The sequence below is a fragment of the Triturus cristatus genome, chromosome 9 (assembly GCF_964204655.1).
Source record: "Triturus cristatus chromosome 9, aTriCri1.1, whole genome shotgun sequence".
Taxonomy (NCBI): domain Eukaryota; kingdom Metazoa; phylum Chordata; class Amphibia; order Caudata; family Salamandridae; genus Triturus; species Triturus cristatus.
This window is the reverse complement of record NC_140592.1, coordinates 94,728,432-94,750,882: the sequence shown is the minus strand read 5'-3', so window position 1 is coordinate 94,750,882 and position 22,451 is coordinate 94,728,432.

The window sequence follows — 22,451 nt, the reverse complement described above, 5'->3', positions numbered from 1 at the left end:
CCGCGCACGTCCCGCGCACGTCGCGCGCAGTGGGACCGAGAACAGATTTTATGGCGCTGCAGCCCCTCCAGGGGCTGGGAGTAAAGAGCGGACGTGCAGGGGTCCAAGGGACAGCAGCAAAGGGCAGTTTTCCGGCACTCGTGGTCTCCCGCACAGCAGGACCACGAACAACTTTTATGGCATTGCAGCCCCTCCAGCGGCTGGGAGTAAAGTGGGGACGTGCAGGGGTCCAAGGGACAGCAACAAAGGGCAGTTTTCCGGCACTCACAAAGTACAAATAAAAGTAATTTGGGAAAAATAATAATTAGGAATTTTAAAGGTTAACATAAAATACTTAAAAAGAACATGAGGGACAATCATCATTTTAATGGTATCTAATCTACCCCACCAGGATAAAAAATAGGAGACCAGGAAGATAATAGATTTTGAAGTTTAAGTTTTAGAGCAGTAAAATGATGTGCAAGTGTATTGGGAATGGTGGGGGGAACCATACACCCAAGTACTTCATCTTAGAGGGTTAGTATTGTCCAACATATAATGATAGCAGAAGGAGTTTAATTGTAAAATCTCAGTTTTAGAAAAGTTTAGTTTGTAATCAGAAATACTAGAGTACAAACCAATCTCTTGCAAAAAGGATTCTAGGGAAGTTGGGGGTTTAGAAATATAGGCCATAATATCATCTGCATAAGCAAAGAGTTTGATTTCTAGGGAGTTGAGTTTAAAACCAGTTATACTGGGGTTACACCTAATACTTTCAAATAAAGGCTCTGAACAAAGAAGAAAAAGCAAAGGAGAATGAAGACAACCTAGTCTAGTGCCTCTATGTAAATTAAATAAGGGAAAAAACGACCATTAACAAAGACACAAGCATGTGGTTCAACATATAGTAATTTGATAAAAGAGATAAACTTTGGGCCAAAACCAAAGCAGTGAAGAGTAGAGAACATAAATTGCCAATTTATACGATTTTCAGCATCAACTGACAAGAGTAGAGGAATAATTTTTCCCACGGGCTTGGATGTTAGAAAACATTCTAGCATTATCAGATGCAAGTCTGCCCTAAACAAAACCAGCCTGGCCAAGTTTAATAAGAAGGGGAATAACATCCTCTAAATGAGATAAAATTTACAATCATTGTTAATTAACAAAATTGGACGATAGTTTTTACAGAGGGTAGGATCCTTATCTGGCTTTAGAGCTGGACAGAAAAGTATCAAAAAGTTCTCGTAATTTAGGAGCAGAGGAAACGGAAAAAATAAGCTCAACAGAAAAACCATCTGGACCAGGAGCTTTGGCTTTTTCAAAGGCTTAATAGCATCCATAACTTCCTGAAGAATAACATCTTCTTCAAGAGTTGAGAGTATCAAGAATGGAGGGAGGATTAGGGAGTTCATGAAAAAATGTTTTGATTTCTCACTCAGAAGGAGTTGTATCTTCTGTATATAGCAGTTCATAATAGGATTGAAAGGCATTAATAATGTCAGAGTAGGAAGACATCATAGTGTTATTATGCTCATTACGAATAGGGTTAATAGTTTCCATTCCAATTCAATTTTTAAATAATTGGCCAACATTTTACCAGCTTTGTTTTGGCCTCCATGGTATTTGGATTTCATTTTAAGGAGGTTAATGCAAGGGTCGACTGTAGCAATCTTATTCAGGAGTTACACCTAATACGTTCAAAAAAAGGCTCTGAACAAAGAAGAAAAAGCAAAGGAGAAAGAAGACAACCTAGTCTAGTGCCTCTATGTAAATTAAATAAGGGAAAAAACGACCATTCACAAAGACACAAGCATGTGGTTCAACATATAGTAATTTGATAAAAGAGATAAACTTTGGGCCAAAACCAAAGCAGTGAAGAGTAGAGAACATAAATTGCCAATTTATACGATTTTCAGCATCAACTGACAAGAGTAGAGGAATAATTTTTCCCACGGGCAAGGATGTTAGAAAACATTCTAGCATTATCAGATGCAAGTCTGCCCTAACAAAACCAGCCTGGCCAAGTTTAATAAGAAGGGGAATAACATCCTCTAAATGAGATAAAATTTACAATCACAATTAATTAACAAAATTGGACGATAGTTTTTACAGAGGGTAGGATCCTTATCTGGCTTTAGAGCTGGACAGAAAAGTATCAAAAAGTTCTCATAATTTAGGAGCAGAGAAAACGGAAAAAAGAAGCTCAACAGAAAAACCATCTGGACCAGGAGCTTTGGCTTTTTCAAGAATGGAGGGAGGATTAGGGAGTTTCTGAAAAAAAGGAGTTGTATCTTCTGTATATAGCAGTTCATAATAGGATTGAAAGGCATTAATAATGTCAGAGTAGGAAGACATCATAGTGTTATTATGCTCATTACGAATAGGGTCAATAGTTTCCATTCCAATTCAATTTTTAAATAATTGGCCAACATTTTACCAGCTTTGTTTTGGCCTCCATGGTATTTGGATTTCATTTTAAGGAGGTTATTGCAAGGGTCGACTGTAGCAATCTTATTCAGGGCAGACCTGGCTTTAATCAGTTCCTGTAAGCTCGAGGAGGATTTGGTGGTGAAATAGGTATGTTCAAAAACTTTAATATGTTGGAGAGCTGAGAGGTATTTAAAATCCCACACCTTTTTCTTTTTGGCAGATTGGGCAATAGTGAAGGCCCTGAGGAAGCCTTAAAAGTGTCCCAATTATTATTAACAGAAGTATCCTCAGATTGACTAAATTGAAAAAACTCATTAATAAAGGAGGTCGCTTCCAAAATAAAGGTTTAGTCTGATAGTAAAGAATTATTAAATCGCCAACGCCCCTGCTTCGAAGTATTGAAAGACATATTAAATGAAGACAAAATAGGGGCATGATTAGAAAAAAAATAGAACCAATTACTGATGATTGAATAGAGGGGAGTAAGGATTTAGAGACAAAAATATAATCAATTCGAGACATACTGTGATGTACATTGGAAAAGAATGTAAATTCGTATATATCTGGCTTAGACGTTTTCCATACATCAAAGTGTGGACGAGAGGTAATGGCAGATTGAAATGCTTTGTGAGACTTGTTAGGTTTAAATTTACAACTAGACTTTCTATCAGTAAACGTGTCTAACCAGTCATTAAAATCACCGGCAACAATGATATTAGGATTAGAAAGAGAAGAAAGCTTTAATTTAACATTGTGACAAAATTCAGGATCAGATTTAGCAGGACCATAAATATTAAGGAAAATAACTTGCTTTAGAAATATAATAGCATCAACCAAAACCCATTGTCCATTCGTATCACATTCAGTTGAAAAAATCTGAATATTAAATGACTTGTGGCATAAAATGGCTACACCACCTTTACGGTTAACAGCAGGAGAAAAGATAACCTGACTAACCCATTGACACTTGAGTTTAAGAGATTCAACATCATTACAGTGCATTTCCTGCAAAACATGTGCTTTACATTTTGATAGGTGAGAAAGTACACTTTGACATTTGACGTGATGACCCAGACCACAGACATTCCACAAGACAACATGAAACATGCTTAGGGGTGAGGGAAAGTATATGTGAACAGGCACAATGGGCTGCAAATCAAATAAGAGCGACAAAAAGATACAGTTTGTCAACAATGAAATAATATAAGGAGACAATCATTGGGAAAATAAAAAGGAGGATTAAGTAAACACTTGTGTAAAAATAGGAAAAATAAGAAAAGGAGACAAGGAAGAAGAAGAAGAAAGCCAAATAAGAGAAAGAAAAAAATGACGGGAAGGAAATAGGAAAAAGAGAAATGTAAGACAGATCAAGGATAAAAATCAAGACCTGAAGTGAAGAAGCCAAAGGGTAAGCAAAGGGCATGTTAGAGCCAAGAGTAAGAACGGCAACAGAGAAGGAAACTGGAAAATGTATGAAGAATAGCCATAGACTTAAAGAAATGTTGAAACAAAGAGCAAAATAAGACATAACCATGCGTAAAGGTAAGAAAATTTAGTAACATCATGTATCAGTCTCCATATTCTGAGTTGTAATATTCAGAAGAAAAGTTTTTAGTTTCACCGGATCCTCAAAAGATCATGATGCACCATCATGGGTGATTTTATAGAGACACGGGTGTGGAATGCCATAACGAATGTTCAATTGTCTCATCTTGGGTCGAAGAGCTAGGAATTCTTTCGGACAAGCATTGGTTGCATTGGAAATATCTTGAGAGACGAATATTTGATAGCCAGACCACACCAGTCGATGTTTTTCTTTAGCAGCCCTCACGACGTGCATCAAGTCAGTGAATTCCAGAAAGAGCATTATGGTGCCACGTGGCTAAGTGGAGTGGGGTTGAGGACGGCCGAAACGATGTGCTCATTGAATATTAGGAGGAAGTGCAGTTTTAAGTCCAACAAGAGTGACTATCAAAAATGAATATGTTTGTCTGTAACGAAACTGGTGGTCATGTGAAGCGCTCTGATACCCAATGCCTCGGGTCTAGTTAGCGCTTTATAAAACTCTAAAAAATAAAATTAAAATAAAAGATGAGGTAGAAACCTCTTCAGGAAGGTCAAAAAGTAAGGACCTTGAAGATTCTCGGGAAGACCATAAAGGCGGAGATTATTCCTTCTGTTTCGGTTTTCAAGATCTTCGGTGTGCAATCTGAGGTTTTTAATTTCTTGTTCCAACAAAGGTATTTTGGTAGCCATGTCCTGGAGATCACCAACACACTGTTCCAACTCAGACATCTTACCCTCCATAACAACCCAACGGTCTTCAATTTCTTGTAATTTTTCATTATTTACACACATGAAAGGTTGAAGGCCATGCACCTCATCCAAAATAGAATCTAATACAGGATTATGAGATGATAGAATTAGAAAAGGATGGTAATGTTTTGCTCTTTTTGGTTTTGTACCAGAAGACGATGGCTTAGAAGATGTATGTAAGTCACTGGCCTTCTTGACTAAAGGAATTGAGTGCTGTGTGAGCTTTTGAAAAGAACTAGTCCTGCCCATGCACTAAAGAAGATGATTTGAAGAATTGCAGAAGCACAAAAATAAGATATAAATTGATATATATATAAGAATTATCAAGCAAAGCGGTACCATAAATATCATAGTCTCATTATAATTCCTATATGCGTAAGGAGCAGGCTGGTATTATATGTTAGGGTCTCATTCCAAGGAAAGCATATTGAGGCCGGTTTTCACAAAAAAACCTGAGGAGGCTTGATGTCCGGCTGCTTAAATGAAAAAAGAAAAAATCACTGCCGCAGCACAGGAACTAAAAATACACCTGGCCAGAAAATGTAGAATATGATTTGCAGCTATCAGGCAAAACCTGAGGAGACAGTGGGCCCGATTCACAGAACTAACTTAAGACAGAATCCTAAACCTACTACCATTATGGTATTCACAGAAGGCACTTACTCATTTTGGTATTCAGAGAAGGCACTTACTCATTTCGGTATTCACAGAAGTTAGGAGTCCTAACTTTAGGACTCCTAAATGCCTTCTGTGTATACCGAAAGTCTTAAAGTTAGGATTTTTCTCAGTTTAGGGGTAGTAAAGTTAGGACTCCTAAATGCCTTCTGTGAATACCTAAAGTCTTAAAGTTAGGATTTTTCTCAGTATAGCAGTAGTAAAGTTAGGACTCCTAACTTTAGGACTCCTAAATGCCTTCTGTGAATACCGAAAGTCTTAAAGTTAGGATTTTTCTCAGTTTAGGAGTAAAAAAATCCTAACTTTAAGACTTTCTGTATTCGCAGAAGGCCTTTAGGAGTCCTAAAGTTAGGAGTCCTAACTTTACAACTCCTAAACTGAGAAAAATCCTAACTTTAAGACTTTCGGTATGCACAGAAGGCATTTAGGAGCCCTAAAGTTTGAACTCCTAACTTCTGTGAATACCGAAATGAGTAAGTGCCTTCTGTGAATACCAAAATGAGTAAGTGCCTTCTGTGAATACCAAAATGGTAGTAAGTTTAGGATTTTGTCTTAAGTTAGTTCTGTGAATCGGGCCAGTGAAATTAAGATGCGAGCGAAGCGTTATACAATGGCCATTTGCGTGGGTAAGGAGAAATCACCGCTTTTGGCACCAGAGGTTCAAAGACGTACCTCCGACGATTCATTTTCTGTGCAGGAGGTTGCGGTGAGGTTCAGCAGCCGGAGACCACAATAGGAGAAGCACAGCATTCCATGGTGAGGCTACAAGAGAAGATGAAGCTCCGTGATCGTAACGGAGCTCAGCAGTCTGCCTCCATCTTACATCGGCACGGAAGCCACGACCCGTGCCAGTACATCCTTGTGTGTAATATTCAAATTCTAAGTTCTATGCATAATGAAGCTGTGACTTGGGTGTGTGTTTATGATGTACTCACTTGTACTGTGACTTTCCGTTTTTCTTACTTCTCTTGTCAGGGTTGTTGACATGAACAATGTGTTGTTACTAATTATTTCCACAACAGTGTTTTTAAATCAGAGCCTGTCTCATCTCGCAGCTTGCTTTATCAGCTCACAATTCTTTCTCCTGCCTATTCCCATTAAAAGATTTTGAAGTGCATCTCATTATGGACTTTTGTCCATATATGTGAACATGCTTGCTCCTTACACTTTGCTTACCCCTTGTTATTACCTTATTAGCAAAATTAAAGCCTGTATTTCCCACAGAAGAATAGGGCTGTGTTAGGCACCTGCGGCCAGTTGCCTCTCGTGAGCTGCTAACCTAACACAAGTGCGTGCAAGAAGGGTGCAACTTGCATGCTGTCTACTGTCACGTGTACCGCATCTGCTGGGCTTTTAGGTGATGAGGCACTATGCAGACACTATGGTATTGTGCAAGTGCAGGCAATAACAGGGAATCAATGTAAACAACTCCTAAAACCAAAGACATTGTGGCCCAAGATGCCATTAGTTGACAGACTCCTGCACATCTACATACCAATGCATGAAGAGCGGAGTGCTCAACACCATTTCATCAGATGGGAACCTGCCTAAGTCTGGAATCTGGAGGTTTATTGTGACTATCTGTGCACCTCCATTGCAAGCCATCGTTCACTGGCAATTTCTGCTTCAGTTGGTATCATCAGTTCAGTAGGTTTGTAGATGTTCACAAATTGACATTGCATTTCAGTACTGCAACACGTACTTCAGTTCACACTCACTCCCTCCTCCTGTTTGCAGATTTACTCACAGGATAAATCTTCCTTCGAGTAAATGAAGTTCTATGTATGTGTACAATCAACATTTCTATTAGAGAAGTGTTTTTCACTTGTAAAAAAAGACAATCAAAGCAGATATGCCAAAAGCAAAAAAAATAGTGGAAACAGAGCTCCCTTACATCTGCAAAACAAAAGCCCTGTCTGGGGGAAACAGCCACCTAAAAGAATGCAAAAATTAATTGGAAAGATATAAAACGCAATGTGTTCCGTAAACTGTGAACCGTGGCTAAACAGGATTTCTGATGCCTCCCTAGAGTTCAGAGGAAGCAGAGCGTCTTCATGTGTGGCAGCTGGCAGGCCTCCTTTGTGCCTGCTAGAAGCTGAAGAATGTGAACATGATCTTTCAAACTGACCTTTAGTTCATCTTGCAGCTATGAAAGTGAAGGTTCCCTCCTGGCACAGAAAAAAACATGATGCCAACTTCTGTGTTTGTTTCTTCTGATGAGCTGCCAGGCTTTGCTTTGTGCAAGGGAGCTGAGGTCCAATTATTGTGGGTGTTAATGATTTAAGCCTCCCTCTTTCACGGGGTCGCTTTGGGAATTTGTGTGGGATTCACATGAAGCTGACGACTGCCTGGCTCACTTCGTGCATGCCAACCCTGGTCCCCACTTGCTGCAGCCTGCTGCCTAAAGCAGATGAAAACCTTGTTTTGCCTTCCAGCCTGCTGGATCCAAGAAAGATGTCAGAAGATTATCAATCTATTGTAGAGTGAAGACCCCAGAGGTCTGTCTCTACAGAGCAGGCTTCCTCAATCTTCCACAGAGGACCCCCATAGTGATTAGGAAAGCCAGGGTAGGAGGGTGCCCCAGGAAAAACATTTTGCAATCATTTAGATACTGGTTTTATTTGCCGGTGGCAGTGCCGCTGATGACTATTTTAGGGTGGTTGTCTATCAGATCCTAACCACAACCTCAAAAAGCAGAAATGTACAGCTGAAAAACCTCACAAATACCAAATGCTAAGGGCTAATTGATGGGAACATTTTGGAGAGATGTACACTTAATAACTCTGAAGGTATGTGTGAGATGTTGGTAGTGTGATGTTGGGATGGAATGTAAAATGTTGGGGGAAAACCGTTATGTGAGTTGTCTGTTCGAATGGTCAGATGGAGCTAAGGTGGACTTACCTGGAGTCACGCTAGCACCACTACCTACCTGAATGAACTCTTACTTTTCGACAGAATGTCAAGTTGAATACAGGTCGAGGGCGGCGGCTGTTAAGTCTAACATCTCTAATGGGTCAAGTAGTCACAACAATACATTAATTTCTGGAAATGGTTGTACAGATCACTTTTGATCATGCACTGCCTCATGTAGGAATTAAGAGTATTTATTTCCTTCTAAACATCAACTTCACAATAAGGACCAGACTGGGAACAGAAACCAGCCCTGGAAGATTGCTGCTCTACCAACCCTGGGAGAAAACATAAATATACAGCATATCCCTCTGTATAAAAGCATTAATTTGAACTATATAAATGTACCTACATATGTGTATTGCATTGTATAAACGTGTACAATAATTATGTTTTAAAAATATAGATATTCGTTAGTTCTGCTTAACAAATGTACATATTACTTATAGTTACATTATTCTATGTTTTTAACATGTATATAAGTGACTGCATAAATAAGTAAATCTTTTATCCTACTTATTTATCTACAACTGCTTAACTATTGAATAAAAAAAAATAAAAAAATGTACTTAAAGTACAACACTTGAAAGCTGGAGTTTATTAAATTCATCTTTAATCTACATATATTACCTTCGTTATGTGTATATATACCTTCCATGTACTTATGTATATATATATTAATTACTTTTCTTCTAATTCAGCATATCCAATGCACTATACTATTTCTCACCCTATACTGCTCTCAATATATCTTCTACCTCAACTGTCTGACTCATCTCAAACCTCATTCTACTACTCTTTCCAATGCACTACCCTATTTCTCACCCTATACCTCTCACAATATATCCTCTACCTCCACTTTCTCGTTCATCCCAAACCCCATACCACTACTATGACCCCCCCAAAAATCCTTTCTAGACTCTTCCCGATTCTACCCCTCCTTGCATCTTCTCATACCTGTTTTACTATACAGATCTCCCGAACAAGCCTTTTTAAACCCTTCCCTTTGACTCTTCCCCCTCCACCTTCCGTTTGCTCATCCAAAATCCCCTCCTACTGCTATGAACTCCCAAAAAACCAGAAATAAATTCTAGACTCTTCCCTCTTCTATCCCTCCTTCCCTCTTCTATCCCTTCACTATTCCTTTTCAATCCAAATAACAGATAACTTGTTCATCACTCACAACCCCCTCCTATGGCTATAAACTCAACAAAAAAAAATTCTAGACCCTTCCCTCTTTTATCCCTCCACTGTTCATTTTAAATCCAAATAACAGACTAACATGTCCACCACTCAAATTAATTGAATATTTCCCTATACTAATTCCCCCTAATCCTATTTGGTTTCCAGAGTAATGTGCTACTCACTGAAAAGCGCTTCAACACCTCATCAAAGGTATTAAGCGCTATATAAAGGCAAAAACTTTTCCCTCTTCTATCCCTCCACTATCCATCTCAATCCAAGTAACAGATTAGCATATCCACTGCCTAAAGTACTTCATATTTCACTATACTAATTCACCACAAATCCTTTATGGGCTCCAGAGTAGCGTGCTACTCGTGGGAAATGAGCCTCAACGCCTCATCAGAGGTAGCAAGCACTATATAAAAGCAAATATTTTCCCTCCACTATCCTTCTCAATCCAAATAACAGACTAATTTATACATCTCTAAAATTACTTTCAAATTTCACTATACTAATTCACCTCTAATCCTTTCAGGTTCCAGAGTAGCATTCTACTTGCCAAAAAAGCACCTCAACAACTCATCCGGGGTAGCAAGCGCTATATAAATGCAAACCTTTTCCCTCTTCTATCCCTCCAATATCCTTCTCAATCCAAATAACTGCATTATATACCCACACTCAAATTACTTTCATATTTCACTATATTAATTCACCACTAATCCTTTCTGTTTTCCAGAGTAGCATGCTACTTGCCGATGAAGTGCTTTGATGCCTTGTCGGGGTAGTAAGCACTATATAATTGCAATTACAATACAGTACCATACAATGACAGCATTTATGTTGCCTAAATATGTAAAAGAAATACTCATAGATGGGTTAGGCTGATTCTCAATGCTTTTTTTAATGTATATTGCAAACATGGGGTTTTGATAAGCACTGCAATGCCTTGCTCATAATTTTGATTGCGTTTAACCTTGATTACTGAATCCAGTGATATGACGGTTATTTCTCATATGCGGTTATCTGTGTTTTAATGTGGTGACTCTTTGACAAAGCCTATAAGTTTTCCTTACACATTGGTGTGGTGACCCATTCACAAAGGTAATAGACTTGCTATATATATAGTTATGATGACCCTTTTACAAAGCCAATAAGCTGGCCTTATATTTTAAACTGGTGACTACCTGGCAAACCCAATAGGCCTGTTTTATTTAAAATGACAGCCCACTATATTGGTATGGCCTACCTGCTGTAGGTGTGTGAGTACTGTGATACTGAGGGTCATGACTCATTAGGGATCATATGTAATTTCTGAATTTCACCTAAATTATTCTGCCTGATGTATATAATTGTAAATTAATCTTTAGCATTTAGAAGTGTGTGTGTAATAAATGTACTTTTACTTTCTCAAAGAAAAATGACTAACTGGACAATAATTTATTAAGTGTTATTATTGTATGCCAGTGAATGGTGATTACTAGCCCACACCACCTTCCCTGAGTAGACCTTGGACTGCTCTGCTTTGCTTCCCTGGGAGAGTCAAGTGCTACAATGGCTGATTTTGTTCTCCGTAGGGTGACAGTTGTGGACCAATAACTTTTGAAGGCCTCAAATCCTGCACAACTAATATCCCAATTTCTTACTTTGAAAAATGCAGCTCAGGTTGTTTGAAACAATTGTACTTTGTAGTATGCTTCTTGTAGCATAGATTGCATGCACCATTTTTGATTCTGGTAACTCTGTTTTCCTTCCAATCCTGCTCCCACCTATCCCTTTATTTTGCCTTCCTCTTTATCACAACTGGACACTTCCTGCCCCTAGGATGCGGTATCCTATTTCTAAATAGTTTGTTGACCAGTCTTGTGGCAACCTAGTTTTTCAGTCCTTGTGGGCCACCATTACATTCTATCCCCCCTTCCCCACTGTAAAAGAAAACAATTGGCAGGAAAAGGGAGAGAGAAAAAGAGAGAGCGAGAGATGGAGACAGAGCGAGAGAGAGGGACACAAAGAGAGGCAGAGAGAACAAAATATAATGCTGGGAAAGGACAATTTCCCTTCTCTTTGCTGCTAAAGCTGAGATGTTCACATTTCTTCAGTGACTCTCACAGACGTTTTTACATTTGCTTGCTTTTTCTTAGTAATTCAAGTTCATTTTTTTTTCCAGGATGTTCGTCCGGCTGTTCTCTTCTACTTTCATATCATCCATTGCTTTGCTGAAGTGACTGGTTTGCGAAAGGGTAAGGCTTGTCATTTGACGTCCCCCTGAATGAGCTGTTATCACTGTGTTGAAAGGAGACCTCAGCTAGGCCTACCAGTTCAAGGGGTTTGCCCTTCTCTGCACAGAGTCCTCAGACAAGTAGAAGAAGTTGGCACAGAAACTGGAATAGAAAATACAAAGTTTAATAAACCTTCATGAAGTGGAACCACATTCACACAGCACCCTGTGGTACTGAATGAATGTAGCACACAGAGTAGAAGAACCATGGGTCTTTTATACCCACACAGGGGCAGAAAAAGGCGGTACAAGCACACATAGGAGAATTACATACATAGATGGTCATACAGAAATGCACAGTCAACAGTAAAGGAGGAGCTAGCAGTTGCTGACTCTGGTAGAAACAACCTGATAGTTACAGACTAAAAACAGATGCATGGATAGTTAGATTCTTCTGCGCAGGCGCAGAGTAGCAGAGTCTAAGTATAACCAGTCCTTTAAACAGAGCTCAAGGGTAAACAACAGTGAAGAAGGAAACAGCTCATAGTGAGCACATGGCAGACAAAATCGCTGCCAGAATTACAAAATGGATTCCATAAAATGTACAGGATAGCCTCTAAATACCAGATGGATTCCACTAACGCTAATTTAATCGCAGCCAATTTACGACAGACGACCCTTTTAGCGTTAGCTGAAGACATCTCCCATAATCCAGTAGGAAAACGAAAAATATGCATATTAATTTTTAAATAAATTTATCAATATCCTAATTCATTGCTAGGTGGGCATTTCTCATTCTAAATATTGTTAAGCGGGTATGTATAAGGTATAAGCAGGAGTACAAAGGGAACAGAGAATTGGGTCATACAGATAGCAGGAGAGAGTAATTACTATTATCAGAAACAGAACTATTAGCTTTCTAGTCCTAAGCAAATCCTAGAATCATCCAGTAAAAACATTTTCAAGGCTCCTATGCATTTCAGTGACCATCAATTTCAATATCAAAGTAGCTAACAGTACATATCTAATAAAAACATTTTCGCTAGACTTTTCAAGTGTTTCCTTTATGAGGGCTAGAGTATCTATCATTATACCCAATACAAACATTAAAGCAGTCAGACATATTATTACAAAAATGATCCTGGATCCAGAGGACCAGGAGGACTACACAGGACCATGAGAATTAGGACGAAGAGCTGCAAAGGGTTGCTTCTCCTCAAAAATGGGACGACCAATGGGGTACATTTCCAACAAAAAAAGAAAAAGAAGTCCTTGGGAAATTAAAGCCGCTGTACAACCAACTAGAGGGGAGTCTTCTCCCTGTGTCCGTTTGAGCCTCACAGGCAGGCTCTTGTTGTTCCCACGGTGGAGCTGCGCAACTCGCAACTCAGGAATCATGGCCTAGTTTCAAGGGGAAAGTTTCTTCTTTCAGGATAGGGCAATCACATACCAGGGCAAATGCGCTCAGCGATCCTGTCCAGTGTCTCAGGCAGTGCACCAGTTTTCTTCATTTCAATCTAACAGGCACCAGAGACACAGCACCTGTACCCTGAACTCAAGTCCTTACCTAACTCTTGTATTGCTCTGCTGGCACATTGCTCTTTCGCTGGGGCCATAGATTGCATTCAGTGTGCTCAGGTATCTCTTGACCAACAAAGGTGAAAACTTTACAGCTACTTTAGGACCAGGATTCAGAGGCCTGATGCTAGGATCTCTGAAGCAACCCTTGTTTCAAAGGGGGTTACCTCAAGCAAAAACTTTCTCGCCTTCCAGGTCGGTCTGTGACTCTCGGCTGGGCATCAAAAACTTGATCCACGATTTCTCCTTTCTGATTTGTGACCCCGTCTTTCGCCCAAGACAGTGGCAGGGGTACACACTTCACATGCCAGTGCTTCCGGCCTTCTACCTTCACTGAGGTCCTGGTTGCCAGCAATGCCTGTGCCGGTTACCTTCACTTTGACTTCAAACTGGACTGGTGCTGACTCCTCAAGCATGATGTCCACGCCCCTCTGGCAATGGTTGTAAGGCAGCAAATATCTATTGGTGGACAGAACAAAAGGTCTTTAGACAAGGCACAGAAATAATCTATCAACAGAGAGGATAGTCTCAGAATACTTCCTAGTCTAGGGACGCCCCATATATTAACAAGGCACTCTGGAACCACTTTCATCTATGTGAGAGTAAATAAAACAACAGCCTGGACCTATTGGCAAGTATAAAAGGAACTCTTTGGTGAACTGACAAGAGTAAGACGTCACCCAATCCCAAGCAGCCAAGGAAGTCTGTGTTCATTTACTAAATTCTGAGGAAAAGAGAAAAATAATACAGACATACTCCAAATCCTTACATCTGTATATTCCTATCTTAATCATCTAAAGACCCTCAAGAAAAAAGCAAATGTTCTACACTTTTACTCATAGACTTTGCATTACTTGTACAGGACTGCAGACACTTCTAAAATGATTTCTCTTAATAAAAGCACCTACATTGTATGCTTAGGACCGTGCTCTCATGTTATAGAAGCAACAGGAAAATCTAACACTGCTAATTTAACAAGGATTCCTATTACATAAAGAACTAAAAACTTCAACATAATGGGTACATTTTCTCCAACAGAACATCTTGTGACATACAGACTCCTATAAAACAATATTTTCCTCAAAAATGTTTGCTAAGGATCACATAGGCATCTTCCCTGCATTCTACTTTTCACAATCCAAACTATGCAACATCAGCTCTAGTAAGGACTGTCAGTTTATTTACACAGACTAGCCAATAAAAACTAGCAATGCCCTTGCAAAACTGTATGTAGCATGAGAATAACAAACAATAGTGGTGTTATCACCTGAGTATTTTAGAACAAAACCTACCCACAGCTAGTTCCCCTTAAAGATCAAATAAGGAAACAGAAATCTAGCTACTCATCCTCTCATAATTCCTTCAGAGAGGATGGGTAGTAACATAGCAAAATATATTTATTCATTTTATTAATGCTAATAATGTTTAAAACAGTATTACTGAATAGCCAATTAAATGTCTCATGGCTATTTCACAGACAGTTTAGACAGGCTCAAAAGAAATTAAGAAAAAGAGAGAGAACACATAAATTGGCCTACCCTTAATTTGTAGAGGAGCTAGCCTCCTCCCCCATTTTTGACAGTAGGAAACCTATAATAGGTTTCATTCTGTCAACACTATCAACCCCAATGTATAGCAACTGGGCATAAACAAACTCTGAGGAGCTAAATAGCACATTGAGCTAGCTAAAGAACATATTCCCTTAGCAAATGTAGTAGTGTAACATGAGGCCGTATGAATTCAAACTAAATCCCATTGCTTCCTGAATTCAGCCCTAAATGCATTAGTGCTATATATATGGCAGAGCCATTGTCTTTTAAAGAGAGGTCACATATACCATTATACTATGTTCATTGAGTGCACATAAACAAAAAAAAAAAAGGTAAGCAAAACCTCTTTCTTTCCCTGCCCTGCCATTTCGTCTTTCAAATGTCGAAACGTCAAAACACATATTGCGCTGAGCCCTGCCAGGCTTCTAAATGTAGGAGTTCGGCCTTTAACCTATGCAGCTGTTCCATCTTGTGTGCAAGGTTTTCATGCGGTGCTCCCAAGTCAAAGTGACCCTAGAGACTGAAAGCTGAACAACAAACCCACTTCAATCCTGTCTACCAGCAATTCAGAGGTAAGCTTAGTAACTTCTGCCAGTTTTTGTACATATTGATAGTTGTAGGCAGTGTGCCGAGTGCTTGTCTAGCAGTATAGATGTCAGCTATTCATTCTATGCTTACATATGTGCATTTACTGTAGGCTAAGGCAGTTTAAAAGCTGATCTGACTGGAGAAACCTCATTTAAATAGTGAATTTTAATCAATTTCGACTTTGATGTTTAGGGCACTTAAAAATAAATATCCTACAATGTTTTTGCATAATAGTCATCCCCAGAATGTCCTCTACATATTTCAGAGATGTGGCATCAGAAACGTATAATGTATACCCTTATAAAAATACGTTTTGTACGCCTGGGTAAAGTGACATTTCACATGTAAGTGACCCCCTATTGCTGTATAGCACGGCTTAAATTCAGTTTGGATGCTAGGAGGTCACTGCATAATGATTAGGCATTATGAATAGTAAAAAATAAATTTAATGCACGTATGTTAAATAAAAAATTTTATATAATCAAAATATATATATTTTTTTTTAATAAATCTAATCATTTTGATGAGTCCACATATGAAAAGCGAGCTGCATTCCTTGCCTATCATATTTAAACGCAGTCATTCACAGCCCTAAGAACAGAAACTGAATTTGAACCATCTTAAGTCTGCGCCACTTTTATTATTTAACATCAAAAACCACTCTTATCCTTATTTAAAAAGGCATGAACAAAAGAAATCCCTACTGTCAATCTGTCCTCTGTTTATCAAAAATAATAAAACTACATTTCTAACTTTGAAAACAGCAGTCTGAAATGCAGGATTTTTACTCCGTGTTTTAAGGGGTAGTAATTTCAGCTGTTTTCTGTGGCCGGAGTCAGAAATAGAAATAGTCTTGCTGACACAGCTGCTTGACACGTAAAGGCGTCGAATTCACACGCCTTTCAAATCAACCTTTCAAGCCAACACAAATCTGTCGTTCTGTATAATGTGTACTTTAGGGCAGGAACAACCAACTCACTCAGATAATGTGAATGCCTTTCAATACCTAATACAGAAGGATAAATGCTGTGACATTTTGTATCTGAATTTAATCTATTGTAAAACACACAATTTCGTTTTTTGAGGCCTTTTATCCCCATATAAAGAATATGAAAAAGGAAACCTGATTTCCTTTAAGGAATCAAAGGCATACTTATACACTTCCAAGGAAACAGAACAGGATTTAGCTAGTGCGATATTAGAAAAATTCAGGTCACCTTTTTGCAGGGGCTACAAATCATAATGGTTCCATAATATCCAATTTGGAAACATATGACCGACGGCTGCCTGTCTATAAGAGAAGGGCAGTCATGGCTAACCACAGGTGACACATATTTTAGTCTTGCATAACTTTTTTTTTTTTGTATTCATCTCCAATACCAATTAGACATACACTGATAACGTGTTGTCTGCCATTTTGACAGCATGATAATGATAATATCATATCTGTGGAATTTAGTAATTTTGAACAAGTTCCAGCCAACTGCTGCGCAAAGATAGACGTCGTCACGACCATCTCCTTACCTCACAGGAGAACTTGTACTAGTATTAAAATAGAATTGTCAATACTACACAAAAACAAAACATATATAAAATAAAAATACATATGCCAAGCCATCAGTATACCAAGCACAGAAAGCATAGACAAATTACAATAGCATATATAAATGAGCAGTGATGCACAATTACTGAACCTACAGCTCAGAGTCGAACATTCTGGCCGGCTTAATTTGTCAGGCTTAAAATCAATAACTGATTTCCTTGCTTTACTCACCCCCATCTGACAGTAGGTCATCTTTATGATGACCAGCTGTCAGCTGAACCGACGCTGCTGACACATAAGACCAGCAAGAACAATTTATAAAAAGGACAAAAATGCTTAAAATGAAAAACACACGAACATTTCTTTGCAAAGGTGTTATGGCAAAAATACATCTATTTCAACACAATTTACCCTGATTTCCCACCTATAGCCATTTTAAGGCACATATCTCACTTTTTTCCCTCTCATAATTATAACATTTTAATTCGGTTGCCAATCCAACTCATGTGTCTTGTCAGCCTTAAAACCACCCAGAACAATCCTTGAATGATCTTTGGGCAGAAGCAGAAAAAATACAGTACACACAATAGAGAGACATGTCCCTTTTAATCAGAAGACAAAACATAATACACAAAAATAAATTTCCATTGCTTAACTGTTATCATCTTGTCAGTCAGCTTGCGACACTAGGCCACCTTCATTTTAACTTTCTAAAAGTAAAATTACTTCACTGACATTCAATGGTAGCTTTGGGCCACAATTTCCACTGTAAAAACTAATTCTTAATTGGAAAATCGTTGTTATATAGGCATATAGCCCTTAAAATTTCAAGCAAGAGCATCATTTTACTTTTTGTCTCGGATTAATGCAACATTTAAAAAAAAATAAAAACAGTCTTGCATGGAAATTATTTTCCAAAGGCACTGCACCTTTTCTTTTTTTTGTTTTCTAACTGGTCTTGCACAAAATAGGAACAAGGAAGGCTCCTTGAGTTTCGTTTCTCAGCTGGCCTGTCTTATCAGAGAAGCTAAAAATAGCCCCTCAGCGCAGAACGAGCCACTGCGAGCACTCCTGGCCCCCACCTCTTTCCAAGGCTCTCCTGCTGCAAGCATTACACATTTTCATGTCAGAGAAGCTTTCTAATCAGTGATTTCACCTCCTGGTTTACTCGCTCCTATTTCTAGCCCCCACCTTACAGGCTTCAAGGTCAAAATATGCCTCGCACAGCCCTGAAGCTGTCAAAGACAAAAAGCCTTCCTAATTCTATCTAAACTGCAAGAATTCGCCCTATGGAAAAATTAATTTTGATATACAATTTCTTTTCAGGGGGTCATAATTTTAGTTTCTATTCTCAGATTAGCAGGTTCAGCTTGAATCAGAGCCTACGACCATCTGGACCCAGTACATTGGCTCACTGAACCACCAAGAACACAAAGCTGCATAGGAACAATTTGCAAATTCGAAATACCCACAATTTTTCCCAAGCTAAACTTTTAACCGGTCCCTAATTACATTTCATTAATACTTTTGTACATTAAGGGTGTCATTAAATCACAGGGGTTGCTCTTTCTCTAACTACACCCCTCTCAATTTCCTTTTGCGACGCATTGATGGTGATGAGACCAAATTTAACTTACACCTTAACAATTTCACTTCTCAGAATTCTTTCACATATTCATTCAATCACACGCTTTTTCCAGTGCTAGCAACATCCAAAACACAATTTACCACACCAGAACATTTAAACACACATTTAACCCACAGATCAACACTTAAGACAGAAACAAAAGACAGCCCACAGACTGTACTTAAACCAAACCATTTGTAAATACTAGTTGCAAGTCATATTCACTAGATTTGGCTGGCAGAACACCAGGAAAAATGCTCTGCATCTCACCACTTATGAATGTTACTAAGTGCACAGACCAGGATCCTTTCTATGTACATATTTAGTTCCTCGGGGTACTAGTCACCAAAGATTTTTTTTTTTTTTTACCTAAACCTAGTTAAGTATCCCTCTAGGGGAGCCGGCTAATTATATACAAAAGAAATGGTACATCCAAGAAAGCAACACATTCATTCATTCACGCACTTTTTACTCCCACATTCGTACACAATCAAACGTCTCTTGCCTAGTCTTTCGCTTAAACATACATTGTTCCACATACTCAATCTTTCGTAAATCAAATGACCCATACATAGGCCAACGCAACTCAGGATCCTTCCGAGTGTTTTTATTCCATAATGCGCTGTACATTATAGAAGAAAGACCATACTTAATATACATATCCCTATTAGGCTTCATCTAGTTTCAAATTCAAATTGGTACAACTACCAGAGCTACACCTCCTATGAAGTGTGCTGAAAACAGGCATGCCAAAAATAGTGCAGAATATGCAGTATTATAATCAAAGTAGCACTTAAGGTACCTTTAGTACGATGTGCCGTTCAAATCAATTCAGATAGAGAAAATTCTCCTCTTTACCTGCCTATATAGGTTGCAACTTATATATATATATATCATAACAAACCAAGTTGGCCAACACAAATCTCCAAATCCAAAAGCCACAGTAAGCGTTACTAAACTACCTTACCAATCCCAGGCATCAAAACCAACAGCAAGCACCGCAGAAGGACACTTACCAATCACTTGGGGCCATATGTAGGTAGCTAAATACCGGTCGGTAACGGCCGAAATTCGGTATATATCCCGTTACCGACCGGTATTTAGCTATTTGAGATGTAGGAGGCATATTTCAGGATTCTGTAATTTACCGAATCGGTAAAATTACCGATTCGGTAACATTACCGATTCGGTAAATACCGAATCCTGAAATGATATGTAGGAAACACTCTAATGAGTGATGAGTAGGAATTAGAATTTAGTATTTACCACCAAATATAGGTTGGTGATAAATACCGAATATCTTGCAAAACGTGATATTTTGCAGATGTAACACTGCCATGTGGCAGACATACATGCCCTTAGGGCATGTATGTGCGCCACATGTGCACACATGGACGAATCAGGGGTGCAACAGGGTGTCAATGTGACACCCTGCCACCCATGATAATGCCTCCCCCATTACCGATTCGGTATTTACCGAATCGGTAATGGTAACTGGCTTCCCATTCATTCCGATGGGCCTCCAGGCCCATAGGAATCAATGGGAAGGTATGCCTCATTACCGAATCGGTAAATACCGATTCAAAATTACCGACTTTTTCAGAATCAGTAAATTTTACCGAATCATTACCTACATCACATTTACCGACTCATAAATACCGAATCTGTAAAATTCGGTATTTATGAGTCGGTAATTGTGATGCTACCTACATATGGCCCTTGGTGTCCAGGTTCCAACTGCCAAGTTCTAAAATCGACCAAATGGTCACTGCACGGCAAATCAACAGAAGAGATCTCAGTCAAGGACCGGCACCACCTGGATGGTCAGATCAGAAGGAAAGGAAAAATGCCGTGGTTGCCAAGACTCGGGTCTCATTGGGCAGCGATCGCATCCACAGCGAGATTCCAATCCTTCGTCGCGACCAATCCTTTGGGCATCCGAGTCAGCGATGAGCCCCACGTTGGGCCGCCAATTTGTTGAAAGGAGACCTCAGCTAGGCCTACCAGTGCTAGGGGTTCGCCCTTCTCTGCACAGAGTCCTCAGACAAGTAGAAGAAGTTGGCACAGAAACTGGAATAGAAAATACAAAGTTTAATAAACCTTCATGAAGTGGAACCATATTCACACAGCACCCTGTGGTGCTGAATGAATGTAGCACACAGAGTAGAAGAACCATGGGTCTTTTATACCCACACAGGGGCTGAAAAAGGCGGTACAAGCACACATAGGAGAATTACATACATAGATGGTCATACAGAAATGCACAGTCAACAGTAAAGGAGGAGCTAGCAGTTGCTGACTCTGGTAGAAACAACCTGATAGTTACTGACTAAAAACAGATGCATGGACAGTTAGATTCTTCTGCGCAGGCGCAGAGTAGCAGAGTCTAAGTATAACCAGTCCTTTAAACAGAGCTCAAGGGTAAACAACAGTGAAGAAGGAAATAGCTCATAGTGAGCATATGGCAGACAAAATGGCTGCCAGAAATACAAAATGGATTCCATAAAATGTACAGGATAGCCTCTAAATACCAGATGGATTCCGCTAACGCTAATTTAATCGCAGCCAATTTATGACAACTGCTCCTTTCAGAGCTTCCACTTGTAAGGGATCATGTGCATACCATGTATCGTTTTTGCACCAGTCACCTTCCTGGATGTCTGACAAGTGCACTCATCTTCCTCGATTAGCATACTCTTCAACTTGTATTTGGCTCAGTGATCTTTTCAGTGCACATCTGTATCTCTGGTGGTCTCTTAAGTTACTTGAGGATTTCACCTCAGTATTCTTATGTGAATCTCTCACCCAAGCATGAGTGTTGCAGGCCACTGACCAGTGGTGCTATGTGGTGTGTTGTCGTATGTGCTTAGTATAATGTTGAGAGCTTGTGGGATGAGGAAATGGTTCAGACCAGCTTGCTGTAGTTCCTTCTTTATGGTGGAGATAAAATGCTCCACCATTCTGTTTTCTTGAATTTCCTGTATTTAAAATGTAAGTATGTTGCAAGCCTTATGAAATTCAGCCTGTTACATGGTGGCATATTGTCAGTCCTCACTATCTGAGGGGTTGTCCAAGTTGTGAACATTTTATCACTCTCAGGGATGACTACATTTGAACTAGTTGAGGTAATTTGCTTGATTAGTTGGAATTTTCGTCCATGATGACAAGTATGTACCTGTCTAATTGTCCAAAGTAATCAATTGAAACTGAAAGGAATTGGGTTGTTGGTTGACTGCGGTGTGAGCCATAGTCAAGCAGTGATAACAATCCTTATCAGTGTGAGGCACAAGCCAACCCTAAATTATCCTCTGCTCAACCGTCTGGGTGCTTGCACAGAGCAGTCAGGCTTAACCTAGCGGAAATGTGTAAAGTATGTATGAAATGCTTCAAACAGTAATACAGTGAAAACACCACACAAAAAGGATAACACACCAAGTTAGAAAAGTTGAACTTTCTTTAATAAATAAAACAAGATGAAAATGACAAAAATCCAACCAGTAGAACTAGAGGTCTGCAGTTGAACTAGAGGTCTGAAAGATGTCAGTGAAAATAGAGCCTAAAACAAAGCACAAAACCCCAACTGTAGATATCCGGTTGCTACAGACCAAGACAAAACCACAAGTTCAGGCTGACTACGATGGAGCATGGGTCGGGTATAGGGACCCAGCTAGGCCCGTCAGTTCTGGTTTGCGGAGCTTTGCAAGGATTTACATCGAAGATGCATTGTACAGCCAAAGCGACTAATCAGTTCCGAGATGTGTCAAGGCTTCTGGGTGAAGGCCTGCATCATCGTTGAGTATCCTGTTGATTAGACTTGCAGTGCGAAGTCCGGCATCAAGGATGCGGCACGCA